Genomic DNA, 21,352 nt, shown 5'->3' on the forward strand with positions numbered 1-21,352 from the left:
CAAAGGGAAGACCCTGTGGGGATCTGTACAAGAGAAAATCTGTGTGGCTTTCGCTGGAGCAGACCTTTTGGACTGGATGCTTGATCTTCAATGAACTTGCGTTTCCTGCAGAACCAAAACGGATCTATGATTCCAAATCGGTGGAACTTTGCCGAGATCTCCTTGGGGTAGAGTCATTCTTTTCGGCCAACAGCGCCCTTTTGCGGGTTTTCGCTGGCGGACCTCTCTCATTTCTCTTCCTGTCATCGCTTGATAGCACTCTTTGCGAGTTTTTACTAAACAAGCTCTCTCATTTTGGTTTCTCTACTCCCGTCGTCTCGTGGTGCCCGAAGGTTTTCACCAACGAGACTCTCTCATTTTATCTCTCAATTTAGAGTGTGTTGGTCTCCATTCGTGACGCTTATTGGCTTCCCACTATCTTTGGTAATTTGATCTGAAAGCTTGTGCTTGGCAAAGAGAGGCAGATGATACTAACTTCTAGGCCGCTTGACGTGCCCCAGTTTCAATTTCAGGGTGAATAGGATTTTATTGTTGGTGTGACTGAACCTCAGAGAGAGGCTGCCTACGTATCCTTTCAGAATCAAGTCAAACGTAGTTCAGGCCTCAATCAATGTTTTGTTTCGCTTTTTTTTTTTTTGATCGCCGAAGGGATGTGACCGGCTCAAATGGTTTGTAGAGAGAGTTGGTAGTGTTTGGGAGTAGTGGGGAATAAAACCTTTGTCATTTCAAATGTGTTAGGACCACTGGAGTATAATTCAAACATAGTATCTCTTGACTGCATCTGCATTTACTGCTGTTTCGGGGTCATTTCCTTCGATATCACCTAGATACAATGCTCCTCTCAACAATATCTTCCTTATGATGTATGGGCCTTTCCAATTTGGAGCAAATTTCCCTTTTGCTTCCTGGTGATGTGGCAGAATACGCCTCAGTACCAGCTGACCTACTTCGAAATTCCTGGGTCGGACTTTCTTGTTGTAAGCACGGGCCATTCTTCGTTGGTACAACTGTCCGTGACAAACCGCGGCCATTCGCTTTTCATCGATCAAAGTCAACTACTCCAATCGAGTCTTGACCCACTCGCTGTCTTCGATTTCCGCTTCAACAATGGTTCGAAGAGAAGGAATTTCTACTTCTGCTGGTATCACAGCCTCAGTCCCATAAACCAAAAGATAAGGAGTCGCTCCTACTGACGTGCGTACCGTAGTGCGATACCCCAACAATGCAAACGGTAACTGCTCGTGCCACTGTCGGGAACTTTGGATCGTTTTCCTCAAAATCTTCTTGATGTTTTTATTTGCCGCTTCTACAGCACCATTGGCCTTTGGACGATAAGGAGTAGAATTCCTATGCGTTATTTTGAATTGCTCGCATACATCTCCCATCAAGTGACTGTTCAAGTTTGATGCGTTATCTATAATGATAGTCGCAGGAATACCGAAACGACAGATAAGATTTGAGTGTACAAAATCCACTACAGCTTTTTTAGTGACCGACTTGAAGTGACAGCCTCTACCCATTTTGTGAAGTAATCGATGGCAACCAGTATAAATCTGTGTCCATTTGAAGCCTTTGGCTCGATTGGTCCAATGACGTCCATGCCCCAGGCGACAAATGGCCAAGGTGCAGACATGGGATGCAGCTCCGTGGGAGGTGCATTTAACAAATCACCGTGCACCTGACACTGATGACACTTCCGAACGAAGCTAAAGCAGTCATTTTCCATGGTCATCCAGTAATAACCTGCTCGAAGAATTTTCTTCGCTAAGACATACCCGGTCATGTGAGGTCCGCACACACCTGTGTGTACTTCGTGCATGATCTTTCTCGCCTCCTCGGCGTCGACACATCTTAGTAGGTTGAGGTCCGGGGTCCTTTTATACAACAACTCACCGCTCAGAAAGAAACCACTTGCATGCCGCCTAATGGTACTCTTTTGGTCTCCAGTAGCATGCTCGGGGTATTCTTGCGTCTTTAAGAACTTCTTGATGTCATGGTACCAAGTCTGCATATTTGATCCCGCCTCAATTACGTTGCAGTAACCGTGTCTTTCCTTGATTTGGATTTCTAAAGGATCGACGTGGGCGTTGCCCGGGTAGGGTAACATTGAAGCCAGAGTAGCAAGTGTATCTGCCAGTTCATTGTGACACCTCGGGATATACCTAAATTCTATTAATTTAAAACGCTTGCCGAGGTCCTCCACGTGCTGTCGGTAAGGGATAAGCTTGACATCCCGAGTTTCCCATTCACCTTGGGCTTGCCGGATAATCATGTCAGAATCTCCCATAATCAGTAAGTCTTCGACATCCTGATCGATCGCCATATGCATGCCCATAATGCAGGCTTCATACTCAGCCGTATTGTTTGTGCAAAAGAAACGCAGTCTAGCTGTGGCGGGATAATGCTGACCAGAAGGTGAAATCAAAATTGCCCCAATCCCTACACCTTTGGCATTCACGGCTCCATCAAAGAACATCTTCCAAACATGAGCGTCCTCCGAGACCACTTCTACGGTGTTTACTTCTTCATCTGGAAAGTAGGTACTCAATGGCTGGTATTCCTCATCGACCGTATTTTAGGCCAAATGATCTTCTAGCGCCTGGGCTATCATTGCCGTGCGAGTGATATAGACTATGTCGAATTCAGTAAGCAAGATTTGCCACTTGGCCAGTCTCCCAGTAGGCATCGGTTTCTGAAATATATACTTCAAAGGATCTAGCCTGCTTATGAGGAAAGTAGTGTGGGCTTGGAGATAATGTCTCAGCTTTTGAGCAACCCACGTCAGAGCGCAACATGTCCTTTCCAGCAGAGTGTATTTGGCCTCGTAGCCGGTGAATTTCTTGCTCAAGTAGTAGATTGCTTGCTCCTTCTTTCCGGTTATGTCGTGTTGCCCGAGGACGCAACCGAAAGAGTTCTCCAAGACTGTTAGATACAAGAAAAGTGGTCTCCCTGGCTCTGGAGGGACCAAAGCTGGGGGATTCGAAAGGTATTCTTTGACTTTATCAAAGGCTTCTTGACACTCAGTTGTCCATTTAATCGCCGCATCTTTCCTTAACAGCTTGAATATGGGCTCACACGTGCTTGTCAGCTGGGCAATAAATCGACTGATGTAGTTCAACCTGCCCAACAAACTCATCACGTCTTTCTTCGTTCTCGGGGGAGGTAGATCTCTGATAGATTTTATCTTAGTTGGATCTAGTTCGATACCTCTCCTGCTTACGATGAAGCCCAAAAGTTTGCCTGACGGAACCCCGAAAGCACATTTGGCTGGGTTCAACTTCAAGTCGTACTTCCTTAGTCTCTCGAAGAACTTCCTCAAGTCTTGGATGTGATTATCCTGCGTCCTGGACTTGACTATCACGTCATCCACGTACACCTCTATTTCCTGATGCATCATGTCATGAAAAATGGCAGTCATGGCTCTCATGTAAGTAGCCCCGGCATTCTTCAGACCAAACGGCATGACCCGATAACAGTAGGTGCCCCAAGGCGTGGTGAAGGCAGTTTTCTCGGCGTCCTCTTCATCCATCAATACCTGATGATACCCAGCGTAACAATCTACGAAAGACTGTATTTCGTGTTTGGCGCAATTATCAACGAGGATGTGGATGTTGGGCAGTGGGAAATTATCTTTGGGACTCGCTCTGTTCAAATCTCGGTAATCTACACATACCCGAGTTTTCCCGTCCTTTTTCGGTACTGGAACCACATTTGCCAACCATGTTGTATACTGGACCACCCGAATCACTCCCGTTTTTAGTTGTTTGGTGATCTCCTCTTTAATCTTGTCACTGACCTCAGTTTTGAACTTTCGTTGCTTTTGTTGAACTGGAGGACAATCAGGATGAATCGGCAATTTATGAACCACTAGATCAACACCTAGTCCCGGCATGTCATCATATGACCAAGCAAACACGTCTTTGAATTTCCAGAAGAAGTTGAACTATCGCATCTCGCGTTTTCTTGTCCGTGTGAATGCTTATTTTGGTCTCCCGGATTTCTTTCGGAGTTCCTAAATTAACCGGTTCAGTGTCATTCAGATTTGGCTTAGGTTTATTCTCAAAATGTTCCAACTCTCGGTTTATTTCCCTAAAAGCTTCTTCCTCATCATATTCTGGTTTTGGGTTCATTAATTCACAGTTAAATAGCTCGTTGTGATCTGGGCGTGAAGTCCGCAAGCATGTCATATTTAAAGCCTTATTATTATAACTGAAAGGAAAGATAAAAGGAAAAAATAACAAAAATTAGAACAAAAGAAATAATGGGAAAGCAATGATTGATTTTTTTTTCTTTATTTTTCTTTGGGAAATTGGAAGACAATAATGTTTACAACTCAGGAATTCAAAACAACAATTGAAAGGAAGAAAACGTTCAAGTTATGTCCTGGAAATAACTTGTGACACAGGAAAGGTGGCAGGACAGGTCTACCCGGACTTCCATCTAGTCGGGAATGGCGTGGCCTCCCAGTTTCGAAGTTTGGCGTTCGGCCCCACGTACAGCATCTCAGCAGTGCTTGTGCCTTCACCTGGTTGAACCATGTGAGTATCGTAGAGCAATTCTCTCATTGCCCCACATATCTCCTCGATTTCCTCAGCCGTGAAGACCTCGTCGTCCTCTTCTTCGGTATATCTTGGCCTGATGAAGGTTTCATATAAATCCCGCAATGGTTGAGGTAACTTCCAACCCTCATTTCTCCTTTTCTTTGCCTACTCTTTGTCTCCTGGAGTGGATTTGAAACCTAGTCCAAAAGGTTTCTTGGTGACTAGCAAGGTGATGGGTTCTGTTATTCCCTGCAGGGTTCGTCCAAGCCCTTTCCCTGGCCTAAATCCATGCCGGATCATCTCTTTGGCCACCATAACCGAGGCGTTAAACAAGAAAGGCTGGGGGCAGGGTATTCCCTCTTCGTGCTGCTCTGCTAGTACAATCTCGAAAGCTTGATAGACCGTATGTTCGCTCCCTTCTCTCGGTTCAAGATACGGGATGGATGGTCCCGATAGATAGCATGCTCGTCTTCTCCATGGACCACGATCTCTCGGTCTTCGTACTCGAACTTCACCATCTGGTGAAGAGTGGAAGGCACGGCTCCTGCCGCATGGATCCAAGGTCTGCCGAGGAGAAAATTGTAGGATGTATCCATGTCGAGCACCTGGAAGGTTACTTCAAATTCAACCGGCCCTATGACCAACAACAAGTCTATTTCCCCCATGGTATCTCTCTTGATGCCGTCGAAAGCTCTTACGCAGACATTGTTGGGTCAGATTCTTCCGGTCCCAATTTCCATTCTTTGTAGCGTGGAGAGCGGGCAAATGTCAACACCTGATCCCCCATCCAACATTACCCGCTTGACATAGTAGTCCTCGCATTTAACTGTTAGATGCAAGGCCTTGTTGTGTGCCGCTCCTTCCGGGGGTAAATCGTTCTTGCTGAAAGAGATTTGGTTGACGGCGAAGAATCTTTCTGTCATCCGCTCTAGTTGTTCAACCGAGGTTTCAACTAGCACGTATGCTTCATTCAGGGTCTTCAGTAAGGTCTTTTGATGCTTGGCCGACCTCATCAACAATGATAGCATGGACACTTGTTCGGGGTACTTGCACAGTTGATCTATCACTTCGTAATCCGACATTTTCATTTGTTGGAAGAACACTTCCGCTTCTTCAATGCTTACGGGCTTCTTTGGTGGGAAGCGCCTTTGTGTGGCGTTGTTCAGCTCTTGGGTATTTGAATACCTTCCAATGAAAGTATTTTCTGGAAGTTCTCCCATGACCTCTTTACCTTTGTACGTTACCAAAGTTTTCTGATAATTCCACGGCACTTTGGATGAGTTGGTCATCGGCTTTTGTGGCACGCATCCAATAACCACTGGCTCATTCAGCCGAAGTGGTTGAATCGTCCCCCGGACCACATAGGCCCCTTTTGGCACGTACATAGGTTTTGCCTTTTTGATCCCGAAGTTCTGCGTCTTCTCAGCTCGACCTCGTGGTATGTAAAGAACTCCATCCTTTATCGGTACCACTTTCTTCTCCATCTTCTTTTCAGGCTCGCTTTTTACAGCATTGGCCTCCTCCCCCTTTTCTGGTTTCTGGTCTGTCTCAGGCCTTTTCCCCGTGTCGACAATGGCTATTATAGCTTTCAAAGCAGGGTCGAACTCTTTGTCTTCGCAAATCATTCCGATCAGCGGCCCATTGTTGTGAGCAGGTAATGGATTGTTAGTCACATTTGGGATCTCCCCGTCCCTTAGCACTATTTTCCCTTGCTCTATCAAATTCTCGACCACTCTTTTCAACGACCAGCAGTCATTTGTATCGTGCCCCTCGGCCCCTGAATGATAGGCGCATCTGACTCCAGCTTTGTAAGAAGGTGACGTCGGGTTTTGCCTCGTTTGAGGGATTGGTTGCAAGAAACCCAACTAGACTAGCTTCGGGAACAAAGTAGAGTATGGTTCACCGATGGGCGTGAAAGTCCGCCTTCTAGGTGGTTCCTGAGGGCGAAAGTTATTCTGCGGAGGTTGTGGGTTATAGTGGTTGCGGTAAGGAGGCTGATTTCTGGGAGGTGGAGCTTGGCCTCGGTTGGCTTGTTGCGGCGGATGGGCATAAGGCTGGGCATTCATGACCATATAGGGTTGATGAGCATATGCCAGATTTGAGTGGGGGTAGTAGTGTTGTGGGGTTCTTTCCGGAAAACGGGGCCTGGGATGACGATATTCCCTTGCTTCCGAGGCTGCCATGGTCGTTTCTTCCTTTTTCTTCCCTCTTGCCATTCCTCCGGGACCCGCTTTGGACGGCTTAGGAGGTCGCCCTTATGGCTGCTTGACTCAGAATCCTACCTATTTTCAGACCATTTTCCACCATCTCTCCAATCTTAATTGCTTCTGCAAACGGCTTTCCCATGGCTGACATCATGTTTTCGAAATAGTCAGACTCTTGAGCCTGGAGAAAAGTAGTGACCATTTCTACCTCATCCATGGGAGGCTTCACCCTAGACGCCTGCTCACGCCACTTAATAGCATATTCTCTGAAGCTTTCTGAAGGTTTCTTCTTCAAATTCGACAGAGAATTTTGGTCTGGTGCAATGTCGATGTTATACTGGAATTGTTTCACAAAATCTCTGGCGAGATCATCCCATATATGCCATCGGGACATTTCCAGGTCCATATACCATTCTGAGGCTATCCCTACTAGACTTTCTCCAAAATATGCCATTAGCAGTTCTTCTTTTCCGCCGGCTCCCCGCAATTGGTTGCAATATTTCTTAAGATGTGCAATGGGGTCACCGTGCCAGTCGTATTTCTCAAACTTTGGGGTCTTGAAACCCACTGGCAGGTGTACGTGAGGGAACATGCATAGGTCGGCGTAAGAGACGCTCTTCTGTCCGCTCAAACCTTGCATATTCTTTAAACTTTGTTCAAGGCTTCTCATTCTTTTGGCCATCTCATTTTGTTCTGCAATTCTGGGGTTCTGATCCTGCCCGGGTGCAAGCTCGCACTGAGGCGATAGAGGATTAGTGTTGGTAGCGAACCTAGTTGGTTCCATTGAGAACGAGGGTGCCTGGAATGTAAAAGAGGATGAGTCAAAGCTTGGCTTGTACGTAGCAGGCTGTGCTGTAATCGGGCAGGGCGGTGCAGTAAAGATGTTCATGCTTGCATCGGTTGCTGATATTCGGGGATGAGGCTCAGAAGGCAATCCAGCAGAGAAGGCTGAAGTGGCTGGGTACCCGAATGGGGTAGCGGGATAATTTATGGGGACATTAGAAGTCCCGCTTGACCTGGAGAATAACTCAGGGAATCCGGGGACGACACTTGGCGGTTATTTCCCGTTATTCCAGTCGTCCAGCATTTCCAGCATACGGAGTTGTAGGATTCTATTTTCTCCCGCAGTTGCGGATTCAGGTGTGAGGATGGCTGAGATCGAGCTCTCCTCAGAAACAGGGATTGTTTGCAACGGCATTTCTGAAGACATTTCCACACTTACTTTTGACCTGGTGAAGTAAGTGTGAGTACTGCTTCCGGTCTTAACAAAAGGTAGTTGAACACCTCCCTTTGACCTCGTCAAGTATGAGTGCGAGGCCAGACTTTCACCAAACCAACCGTCTTTTTTCCAAAAACCTGGGGAACTCAACGACACACGAGTGGTTAATTCGAAATAAATAACAGATAGGCAACCTCACGTTGAGCATGATGCACCTATACAGTTAAGTGAATTCTACATGTTTGCGACGAAAGCATGTTTCATTCCGGCATTCTTTTTAAACTCCCTTTTTTTATCATTTTTTTTTTCTTTTTGTTTTTCTTTTATGTTTTTATTTTTGCGGTAAAAATGTGACCGGATCCGATGAGGATTGCCTACGTATCACGACGCCACGTGAATCAGATCATTACGTAGTTCAAAACACAAATGAGCGTAAAAGAAGCAACCTTTTTATTGTTGAAATGGTCTATTACAAACTACATTTTGTAAAAGAAAGAAGCAAACTTTGAAAATAAACCTAGACTCAAAATAGACTAAAAATCACCCTGATGGGAAAAACAGGCAGAAGATGCTAAGATACAGACTTGACTTATGAGTACATTATGGTTTTGAAAATTGGTGTCCGCGGGGCATCGTTCGGCCTCGCCGCGGTCCTAGGTGTGAGATCCCTCTCAAGTTGCTCCAGCTCATACATAGTCTGCTTGACATAACCCATCACTACCGAGAGGACGGTAATGTTGGTCATGTTCTCACATTGTAGACATCGTCTGGTGATTGCATGGGCAATGGCTTTGATCCTATCTCTGGTTTGCTTCTTCTCTATGAGTAGGCGTTTTATCTGATCGCTACATATCTTGAATACCTGAGCATCATGCATATGCTGATGCTTCAGTTGCCGTACTTCTAACTTCATCTAGGCCAATAAGTCGTACCAGTATCTGCTCTCAATTTGGAAATCCTTGGCCTGATTAGCTGCTTTGATCTCAGGTGTAGCCATCTCTCTCTTCATTTTAGCAACATTTTTCTCGTGGTCGCCTTCCAATTTATTCAAGTATCGGCGATGCTTATCTGCTCTTGTATCCCACTGTGTCCTAAGCTCTGCTATGACGTTTTTAGATTTATCTAAATCCTCTTGCCATTCCCTGACTTTGCCTTTTAGCCTTTTTATCAACTGCTCATCTGACCGACGCCTTGGCTGTTTATCCGCATCCATCCTTATCTGTTTGATCTGGGCTCTGAGCATTTCGTTTTCCTGAATCAACCTGTTCCGTTCCCCCAGGTTGGTAGCAACTTGCACGTTGTGATCATATTTCAGGCTTTCCACTTGTTGCTTTAACCTGCTGATTTCGACGCAATAGCCTCTTTCTTTTGCTAGCCAATCCCACTGCTTTTGCGATGATTCGGCGAAATTCAGGATGTGGGGTCTCTTAGCCGGCCTTTCATGCTCAAGTTCCCTTCTATACCATGCAAGATAACCCGGCGCCGTCTCACCTTTGGCTCGATCCCGCACGCAAGTATCTGATTTCAAATATTGACACTCACTCCAGATCTGGCAAATCTTTGCTTCTGGAAACTGTCCGTTAGGACTTATCTCAACTGCTTGAGTGCTAAGATCTTCCTCATGAGGTACTGTCTGGCATCATCCGAGCTGTCTCAAAACTCGGTAGGGCGCGTAAGGTTGAATGCCCTTAAGCCCCATCAGTAAGAAATGAGTTTTAGCTGTCGGCATATATATGACCTCATCAACAGGCAACCATCCCAGCGTCCATTGTATTTGGCTGGCAGTAAGAGCTTGAAAGAACGAGGTTCATGCCAGGACTCCTTTGGGCAAACTGATCTCTTTGGTTCTCGTGTAAAATTCTTCTATGCAAGTCTTTTCCGGGGAACCATGGCTCAAAATCTCGGAACGATGGCAGAGGTGCTCGGTCATCCACATTTGTAGGAGCAAGTTACAACCTTCGAAGAAATTTCCCCCAGCTTTACAAGCTGTGAGAGCTCGGAAGATGTCAGATACCACCATAGGCACGAGAGTACTGTCACTTTGCGTGAGTAGGGTGCTGACGACCCCGGATATCTTCAAATCAATGTTTCCGTCTTTCCTTGGAAATACCAGAAGGCCCAGGAACATCATCATGAAGGCTACCCGTCTGTGTTTGTCCCACTTCTGACGAATACCTTTGCTGCACAGTTTGTTGATTGGATTATTGAATCCCTCTTCATGACCGTACCTATCATATATGAAGCATGGAGTACAAAAACCGGCAGCCAAATCCGGGTTGTGGATCGTTCTGGGTATCTTCAGCGAATCTAGGAACCGATGCACCGTGACAGCTCTTGGGCAACCAAGTATTTTTGCTTTAACGGAAGTTCAGCAATTCCGATGTACCCAGCCATTTCTTCCAAAGTCGGGGTGAGTTCAAAATCAGAGAAATGGAAAACATTGTGCACCGGGTCCCAGTAGGTAACCAAAGCTCTTATGATATCTCCCCGAGGCTGGATTTCCAACAAACCCACGAGACCTTTCAGATATTTCTTGACCTCATTTTGTCCTTCAGCACCTAGATCATTCCACCATAGCCGTAACTTGACAGGGATTTTGGTCATTATTGAAAAATGTTCATTTTGCATTGTGCTCATCCTGCACATTTATTAAGGTGTTCTTTAACAAAACTAACTTAACTCAAAAAATTTTACAAAGAGGATCAACTTTTCGAACACGGCCTTTCAGCACTTCGGGGACGAAGATTTTGAGGCTGTGTGGGTCAATTGGATGAAAATCCTAAAAAAAAAAGACCCGAAGGTGGTTATTTATGCAAAGTCAGCCTTCCGGCGTCCCTTTCGGGAACATTCGGCTATTTATGACAAAACAACATCACCTGATTTATTCGTGACAGAATTAAAATTTTGACACATTTTATTATTATTATTATTACTATTTGTTCGTTTTTTCTTTTTAGTAAAAGGTGGGGTTGAACCCGATGGGGGTTGCCTACGTATCTCACATCCGGTGAGAATCAAACCGGCGTAGTTCGGTAAATCATGAATAGAGGAAATCAATTAAACCCAGAAAGCAAGAATATGTTTTTTTTTTCATTATTTTCTTTTGAAAAGAGATAAAGACTAAAAAAAAAATTAAGGAAATATTTGGACTATTAGTCTGCAAAAGAGGTACTACGAAAGAAACAACATTTTTTTTTGAATTATGAATTTTCCATTTTTCTTTACTTTTAAATAAATACCCCTTTTTTTTGATTTTTTAATAAATCAAACTAGAAGACAAATCCTTTTTTTTTAGAAAAATTCTGGCGAGGTTTTGACACTACTTGGACATTGGTTTTATTTTTTCCACAATAAGTAATTATCTCCCTACGCCGCTATTTTTCCCCTTTTTTAGAAACCGGTCAGCATGCGGAACTGAAGCAAATAAATGTGTCACACCTCCTTTTTACGCACCCGAGAGGGCGCAAGGGAGTTTTTTCCAATTAAAGGACAATCGAAACGGGATTGGTTTATTTATTTCAGAGTCGCCACTTGAGAGATTTAAGGTGTCCCAAGTCACCAATTTTAATCCCGAATCGAGGAAAAGAATGACTCCATATTACAGTCTGCATACCAGAAATCCGAATAAGGAATCCTGTTAACCCGGGAGAAGGTGTTAGGCATTCCCGAGTTCCGTGGTTCTAGCACGGTCGCTCAACTGTTATATTCGGCTTGATTATCTGATTTTATACAAATATGAAATTATGTGCAAATTTTAACTTTTACCGCTTTCAAAATTATTATTATTATTATTTCTTACAGGGAATTGCAACGTCGCGAAAACATATCTCGAACCACGTTACATCAATGCACCCGTGGTTGTTTGACATATCTCGACTCGGTTGAGATTTAGATTTAGGTCACATAAATGTGCACCCGAGTTAAAGAAAATAAATTATTAAAGGCGTGCCTAACGCAACTAACGTATTGTTATTTTGGGGAAGGCCGTAAAATTCGCTAAACGGCATGTCCCGAATTCTAAGTGTTTTAATATATACACATTTAGAGGGCCCCGCAAGTTGTGCATTTTTGTTTGTCGAGGCTCGTCTCATTCATTATTAAAAGGATTTACAACGTCATGGAAATGCATCTCAGATCACATCACAATCAATGTACCCGTGATTAGGGACACATTTCGATTTCATTGAGACTTGGATTTGGGTCACATAAATGTGCACCGGAGCTTAAGAAAATTAAATTATTAAAGGCGCGCCTAAAGCGACTAGCGTATTATTATTTTTTAGGTAAGGCCGTGGAATTTCGCTAAACGGCTTGTCCCGAATTCTAAGTATTTTAATAAGGCTCCTATTAATCCCAACTTTGCTAACGTATTGTTATTGTTATTAAATCCGACTTCTATTACTAAAGATCGAGGAATAAGGCTTAAACGCTAGTAGTCATGATTTTTCATTCGGGTGTTCACATACCTATTACAATGAGAGTACATAATATACGCGAGTACATATGTTCGCAACAATTCACAGGATGTCAAATTGTTCCCTTAATAAACACAAGTATATGCATGGAAGTAGACATTCTCATAAAAAACTTAAGCTCACGATATGTTCTCACATTTACTTTAAACACATGCAGTAACTAACCATAAGATAAACTCTTTTTTTAATAAAACGACAACAAGTTGCATTGTTGACATTCACCTTGAACCATAATATGCGAAACGAACGGAATGAAACAAAGGACGAAGAACACTAACCTTCAAACCTCGACAAACCTAGAATGACCAATAGCGCCCCGACGGAACTCGAACCTGACCTCACTAAACGAGGAACAATGACGAAACCTCGGACAAACACCTCGACGTACCGGACCTCGACGAACCAAAGACGACCTCGATGGAAAACAGAAAGCTCGGACCCAAAAACTGTCAACGACCAGAGATTGTTGGGTTGCTGTTGTATTTTCCGATGCGGCAACTGGTACGTGAAGCTGCAGTAGAAGGGGTCGTTTGGATGTGAGGAAAGGATCAGATATGGAAGGAGCTGGTGGCGCGATGCAGCAGCGCAGTCACAGCTACTGCTCGATGGCGAAGCCGCTGGTTTTCCGGTGGTGTTCGCTGGTCGTTTAGTTGTCGACTTGAAAGTGACGACGAGGGGGTGGAGCTGGTGGTTATGGCGTTTTGGGACGTGAAGGAGTAGGGGGCAGTGGCGACGGGATAGTGACGACGATGAGGGAGCTGGTGGTCTTGGGTTATGGTCGCTAGGGTTTTTCCTAGGTTTTCTTCAGGAAGAGGAGGAAGACGATGAACAGCGGATGTCGGGTTTAATGGAGGATCGCCGGACTGGTTTGACGGAGCTAGGAGGAGAAGGAATGGTCGTGTTTTCCGGCGTTCGTTTGGACAGTGGTCGACGGGCCTGTTTGGTTGTTGACGTAGGTGGTGAGAATGGTGAAGGCGATGGTTATGGTGGGGAGCTGGTGGATTGATTCGTTGCTAGGGATGCGGGGGTGGTTTTGTTTTCCGGCCAGTTATGGAGGTTCGCTGGAAGGGTCGTTTGGACGTGGTGTTCAGGTGACGACGCCGCTACTGGTTGTGGTGGATGGTGGGTTCGATAGTGGTTTTTTTCTAGGTTTTTCTGAGGATGAAGAAGAGTGAACAGTGCTTTTGCCAAAAAATTTCCAAGTCCTCCACCTCTGACCCTCTTGGCTTGTTTGTCCGTGTATTTTGTAAACTTTTGCCCCCGAAAAATGAGCCCCATGCGTGGTGGGGTTCCCCGTGTACGGGATTCCGTCCGTGTTCCCCACGTGTGTCCCCTCATGTGTGGTGGACTCGGATTATTATGGGCTAGGTCCGGAATTAGGCCTAAAAGCGGGTAATTTGAACCCGAATATTATTCTTTTGTCCGGACCCGATTAAGAATACGACGTTGTTCGCCTAATTATGTAAGCAAAATAACTACAAAAAATAACATTTTTGTATTTTTCAAAATTAAAATGACTATAAAACATTAATAGAACTATATTTTTGGTAATTTTCGTTTTTAATATAAAGATAAAATATAAAGTAACATTTTTGTATTTTTCAAAATTAAAATGACTATAAAACATTAATAGAACTATATTTTTGGTAATTTTCGAAATTATATAAAGTACAAAAATAAAGTACAATTTTTGTATTTTTCAAGTTTATGAGAAATACATAAACTAAAATTTATATATATATTTTTGTAATTTTCCTCTTTTGCAACGAAATAAAGCAAAAATAGTCAAAATAGCTATATTAGGCCTAAATTACATATTTATGCTAAAAATGTGAAAATTCTCGGGGAGGGTAAAAAATCAGGTGTCTACAGCTGCCCCTCTTTGACTGGAAACACGAAGAGTTTTCTGACAAAGAACGACTAGACATGTTTTTGACCCGACCATTACTTGGAGGGACTACACTACGGAAAGGAAGGGGATGTGACCGAGCCCTGGTATCTGAGCTGCCTACATATCCTTGGTTATACAGGAATCAGGCCATGTGTAGTTCGGAAATGAGAGAGATGGTTAAGTGTACCGAGGTGTAGAGCCGATCGAGGTGCCATTCTGTTGAGGTTCCGGTCCGTGGTCCTGTCATTACATCAAAAATGAAAAACTGAAAAAGACTAACTAAGCCTATCAGCTACTAGTTACAAGGATTCCTATCTTTAAGTCTTCTGAAACTTGATCTTGAGTCTTGAATGGTGCTTCACACAGACTTTGGATTCGAACCTTGCTACTTGCTAGTTGCAGGTGCTAGTTTTTGAGCAGACCATATTTGTTTTGCCTAGATATCCTTGAGCAGACCTTGATACCCTTTTTGTGTCCAGCTTTTGTTGACCATCTCAGACTGTTGACTCGCATTCTTGAGGCGAGCTTCTGCTATTTATGACTTGGTTGAATGCTGGGGATTTTAGCCGTAGCCTTCTGATTCCCGGTGCTGGGGATTTTTATTGTTTCCTGCAGGGGATTCCTATTGTATTCCTCTGCTTTATTGATTCTAAATGTGCTCCTTTCTCATATGAGCGGGATTTTGGCTTCAATACTTCAATTGTATTCCCTTATTCTCCAGGTGGGTGCCTGATTTCTATTTCTTTTCTTTATCCTTGTTCTCCAGGTGGACGCCTGATTTCTTCCTTCCTTTGTCCTTGTTCTCCAGGTGGACGCCTGATTTCTTCTTTTCTTTGTCCTTGTTCTCCAGGTGGATGCCTGATTTCTTTTTCTTTGTCCTTGTTCTCCAGGTGGACGCCTGATTACTTCCTTTCTTTGTCCTTGTTCTCCAGGTCGACGCCTGATTTCTTCTTTGTCAGCTTGCGTTTTCCTCCGATGCTTTTATTTTGTGAACTTGAGGGATGGTACGGGCCTTTTGCTCCTCTGAGTACCAGTTTTCATTTTGCTTGATCCGCTGGGGACATCGTCTTCTTCATCAATCCTTTCAATGGTTCCTTCGACGGTATGGCTCTCTTCATCAGATTTGCCATGCTGGGCATGACTCAATGTTCACAAGCTACTTCTTTCAAAATGCGTCCTTACGCGTCCTTTTGACTCGTGTGCCTGAGTTTGCCTCCTTCTGCTTCCCAGTACTGGGGATTTTTATTGTTCCCTGCTGGATATTCCTGTTGTAACCTTCTACCTTCCAGTGGGGTTACTGCTCTCAAAACCTGAAATATTTAAACTAAAACATAAAAATATTCCTCTCGTTATACAGGTGGGCGCCTATTTAAACTAAGACATGAAAATTATTCCTCTCGTTATACAGGTGGGCGCCTATTTAAACTAAGACATGAAAATATTCCTCTCGTTATACAGGTGGGCGCCTATTTAAACTAAGACATGAAATTTATTCCTCTCGTTATACAGGTGGGCGCCTATTTAAACTAAGACTGAAAATTATTCCTCTCGTTATACAGGTGGGCGCCTATTTAAACCAAGACCTGAAATTTATTCCTCTCGTTATACAGGTGGGCGCCTATTTAAACTAAGACTGAAAATTATTCCTCTCGTTATACAGGTGGGCGCCTATTTAAACTAAGACATGAAAATTATTCCTCTCGTTATATAGGTGGGCGCCTATTTAAACTAAGACATGAAAATTATTCCTCTCGTTATACAGGTGGGCGCCTATTTAAACTAAGACTGAAAATTATTCCTCTCGTTATACAGGTGGGCGCCTATTTAAACTAAGACATGAAATTTATTCCTCTCGTTATACAGGTGGGCGCCTATTTAAACTAAGACTGAAAATTATTCCTCTCGTTATACAGGTGGGCGCCTATTTAAACTAAGACATGAAAATTATTCCTCTCGTTATACAGGTGGGCGCCTATTTAAACTAAGACATGAAAATTATTCCTCTCGTTATACAGGTGGGCGCCTATTTAAACTAAGACATGAAAATTATTCCTCTCGTTATACAGGTGGGCGCCTATTTAAACTAAGACATGAAAATATTCCTCTCGTTATACAGGTGGGCGCCTATTTAAACTAAGACATGAAATTTATTCCTCTCGTTATACAGGTGGGCGCCTATTTAAACTAAGACTGAAAATTATTCCTCTCGTTATACAGATGGGCGCCTATTCAAACTAAGACATGAAAATTATTCCTCTCGTTATACAGGTGGGCGCCTATTTAAACTAAGACATGAAAATATTCCTCTCGTTATATAGGTGGGCGCCTATTTAAACTAAGACATGAAATTTATTCCTCTCATTATACAGGTGGGCGCCTATTTAAACTAAGACATGAAAATTATTGTTTTCCCGTTCCTCCGAGAAAATTTTTGACAATGGCAGAAAATTTTCTGCCCCTGTTTTGGTGACCTTTCTGGTATCGCGTTCCTCTGCCTTCATCGACCTTTATTTTCCTGCAGCAGACAGAAAGACTTAATTAGTTTTAATCATGGTGGGGCAACGGTGATCTTTCCGTTGGGGGATGATTTCTCCCTTTTCTTTTCCTTGCTCTGTGCACCAATAACTGGTTGGTGGACGACGTCGCTTGCTGGGGTGGTTTTTCCATTTAACCCCCTTTTTGCTTCTCTTTTTAGGACATGCCGTGGGAGTCTGCTTTTAATCTCGAAATTACCCCCCTTCAGGAGTTCACTTCCCCCGGAATTGTGAGGCATAGAATTGCATTTCCTGGGGATATCTTGTACTGGATTGATTTCCCTTTCTTGTGGCGTCTGACCACTTTGGACTAGTAGTAAACTTTGAAAAATCTCTTTCAACACGAATTCTTAGAAATAAAAACGAAAGAAATAGAAAAAAGAAGAAAATCTTTCTGAACCAATACTTGGTGGAAAAAGGAAAAGAGAAAAACTTATTTGGACAACAGGACTGGTCCTTGTGATCATGACGTGCACCATAGATTCCCGACCCAGTCTGTTTGTATCAATCAACTTGCTAGATGACCTTACTTGCTGGGGATAAATGGGCGTCCATTTCTCTGTGAACGCGGATCCCTTTTGTTGATCTGTCTCGTCGCCTCATAGTGCCCTTCGAGGGGTTTTCACTAATGAGACTCTCTCTTTTCTCTCAGCTCTCGGCGCCTTATGGTGCCTGTGAAGGTTTTCACCAATAAGACTCTCTCGTTTTATATCCCTCATCTTTCGTCGCCTTGTGGTGCCTGCGAAGGTTTTCATCGCCAAGACTCTCTCATTTTATCATATATTTTCACGGAGGATGGGAGTGCTGTCGATGTGACCCTCTCTTCTAGAGATCAATTCATTTCCCGTTTTATGCTCCTCTTCTTTGCCGGGGATCAGTGTATTACTCTCGGCTTTATTTGCCTGACTTGGCGCCTCTTGGATATTGATCGGGAGGTCTTTTGGACGTCGATGTTGGTTTCGGTGTGGGCTAAAAGAAAGGCTATCAAAATAAAATAACTTGATGGGTGATACGCTACAACTTTTGGAATCAAAACTTTGTTGGAACCGTAAAACATAACCTCTGCCCCAGTTTTTCTTGCTTGGGGGATTTTATTTTTACTCTATGTTGAATTATGTGCGTTCGCACATTGTGCCTATCATGCGTACTTGTGTATACTATGCACACTATGTACTCTATGATGCACACTATGACCGAGCCGTGAGGCGCCTACGTATCCTTTTTGAGGAATCAGGTCAAACGTAGTTCCCGCTGTTTTGTGGTTTTTATCTTCTTCTTTTTCTTTTTCTTCTTCTTTTTTTTTCTTTCTTTTTTCATTTTCTCTTAAAATTTTCTCTTCTTCTTCTTTCTCTTTTCATATCTTTTCCATTAGTGATTCCAAAAGAGGGGTATGAAAGAATAACTTAAAGCTCAAAAGGGGAAAACAAGGGTAAAAGTGTTTGGATAGAAGAAAGAATTGCCTCCGTCATTTCATTGTCCAATAAGTACCAAGTACAAACAAACGAACCAACAACTGCCATAATCAAAAGAAATTACGCATAATATCTCTTGACTGCATCCGAATTGATAGCCATGTCAACACATCTTCCCTCGATATCCGTTAAACACAAAGCTCCATTGGACAATACTCTGGTCACGATATAAGGCCCTTGCCAATTTGGGGCGAACTTGCCTTTTGCCTCGACCTGGTGTGGGAGGATCTTCTTCAATACCTGTTGCCCTACTTCAAACTTCCTGGGGCGTACCTTCTTATTATATGTTCTTGCCATTCTGATACAGCTGACCATGGCACACCGCTGCCAATCTTTTCTCGTCTATCAAGCTCAACTGTTCCAATCGAGCTTTGACCCATTCGTCATCATCGATCTCGGCTTCAACGACAATCCGGAGGGACGGAATTTCGACCTCTACCGGTATTACAGCCTCAGTTCCGTACACCAACAAATAAGGAGTTGTACCTATGGAAGTCCGGACTGTAGTGCGGTAACCCAACAAAGCAAAGGGTAATCTCTCATGCCATTGTCTGGACCCTTCCACCATCTTTCGTAGTATCTTCTTGATGTTCTTATTGGCTGCTTCGACCGCTCCATTCACCTTGGGACGATATGGGGTGGAATTGCGGTGTGTAATCTTGAATTGTTGGCATACCTCTCTCATCAGGCTGCTGTTAAGATTCGCACCGTTATCCGTAATGATTACTTTTGGGATCCCAAATCTGCAGATGATATGGGAGTGCACAAAATCCACCACTGCCTTTTTAGTTACCGACTTGAAGGTTTTAGCCTCAACCCATTTGGTGAAGTAATCAATGGTTACTAGAATGAACCTATGACCGTTGGATGCTGCTGGCTCGATAGGTCCAATGACATCCATGCCCCATGCCACAAACGGCCAGGGTGCTGACATCGTATGTAACTCTGTTGGCGGAGAATGAATCCGATCTCCATGTATCTGACACTGATGGCACTTCCTCACGAAAGTGATACAGTCATGTTCCATGGTGAGCCAATAATACCCTGCCCGAAGGATCTTCCTTGCCAATACATATCCGCTCATATGTGGCCCGCAAACTCCAGCATGTACCTCTGCCATAACCGTCGTGGCTTGACCGGCATCTATACATCTCAACAATCCCAAATCTGGGGTCCTTTTGTATAGCACTCCTGCGCTGAGGAAGAAACCATTTGACAAACGCCGAAGGGCTCTTTTTTGGTCTCCAGTGGCCTGTTCCGGATATATCCCCATTCTGAGGTATTCTTTGATATCATGAAACCAGGGCTCGCCATCTGCTTCCTCTTCTACGGCGTTGCAATAAGCGTGCTGATCACGGACCTGGATGTGCAGAGGATCAACATACATTTTGTCAGGGTGGTGCAACATTGATGCTAAGGTGGCCAATGCATCCGCAACCTCGTTATGAACTCTCGGGATATGTTTGAATTTTACCGATCGAAATTGCTTGCTCAGATCGTGCAAGCATTGTCGATAAGGTATGAGTTTCAAGTCCCGTGTTTCCCATTCACCCTGAATCTGATGTACCAAGAGGTCCGAGTCTCCCAAGACCAAGACGTCTTGGACATCCATGTCCGCAGCCAATCGTAGACCCAAAATGCAAGCTTCATACTCGGCCATATTATTGGTGCAATAGAAGCGTAGTTGAGCCGTAACAGGATAATGGCATCCCGTTTCAGAAATGAGTACTGCTCCTATTCCAACCCCTTTCGCGTTTGCAGCTCCATCAAAGAAAAGCTTCCAACCCGGTTCCTCAGGTAACTCCAGCTCATTTGTATGCATTACCTCTTCGTCGGGGAAATACGTTCTTAAAGGCTCGTATTTTTCATCAACAGGATTCTCTGCCAAATGATCGGCCAGCGCCTGGGCTTTCATGGCTGTCCTCGTCACATAGACGATATCGAACTCTGTGAGCAGAATTTGCCATTTTGCCAACCTCCCTGTGGGCATAGGTTTCTGAAAGATATACTTCAATGGGTCCAAACGGGATATTAGATAAGTAGTATACGAGGACAGATAGTGTTTCAACTTCTGAGCTACCCAAGTTAGGGCGCAACATGTTTTCTCGAGTTGAGTGTACTTGACTTCATATACTGTGAATTTCTTGCTAAGATAGTAGATGGCCTGCTCCTTCCTTCCTGTGTCATCATGTTGCCCCAGTACACAACCAAAAGAATTTTCCAGGACCGTCAGATAAAGAATTAAAGGCTTCCCTGGCTGAGGCGGGACCAATACGGGTGGATTAGACAGATACCCTTTGATTTGGTTGAAAGCCCCTTGACACTATGCCGTCCAACTTACCGCAGCATCTTTTCTCAGCAATCGAAATATGGGCTCACAAGTCGCCGTGAGTTGAGCGATGAACCTGCTGATGTAATTGAGTCTACCCAGCAAACTCATTACCTCTGTTTTGTTCTTTGGCGGTGGCAGATCTCGGATGGATTCGATTTTGGATGGGTCTAACTCAATCCCCCGTCGATTGACGATGAATCCTAACAACTTTCCTGATGGAACCCCGAATGCGCATTTGGCCGGGTTAAGCTTGATATCATACCTTCGGAGTCTTTGGAAGAATCTCCTTAGGTCTGCTACATGGTCTTCCTGACGCCAAGACTTTATGATCACATCATCGACGTACACCTCAATTTCTTTGTGTATCATGTCGTGAAACACAGCAGTCATTGCTCGCATGTACGTTGTCCCGGCATTCTTTAGTCCGAACGGCATTACCCGATAGCAGTAAGTTCCCCATGGCGTGATAAATGCTGTCTTTTCCGCATCTTCTTCATCCATTAGGATCTGATGATAACCCACATAGCAATCCACAAATGATCCGATCTCACGCCCAGCACAATTATCGATCAAGATATGGATGTTGGGTAATGGAAAGTTGTCCTTGGGACTGGCTTTGTTGAGGTTGCGGTAGTCGACGCACACCCTGATTTTCCCGTCCTTCTTTGGAACTGGTACCACATT

Source organism: Nicotiana tabacum, chromosome 20, assembly GCF_000715075.1.
Source record: "Nicotiana tabacum cultivar K326 chromosome 20, ASM71507v2, whole genome shotgun sequence".
NCBI classification, from domain to species: domain Eukaryota; kingdom Viridiplantae; phylum Streptophyta; class Magnoliopsida; order Solanales; family Solanaceae; genus Nicotiana; species Nicotiana tabacum.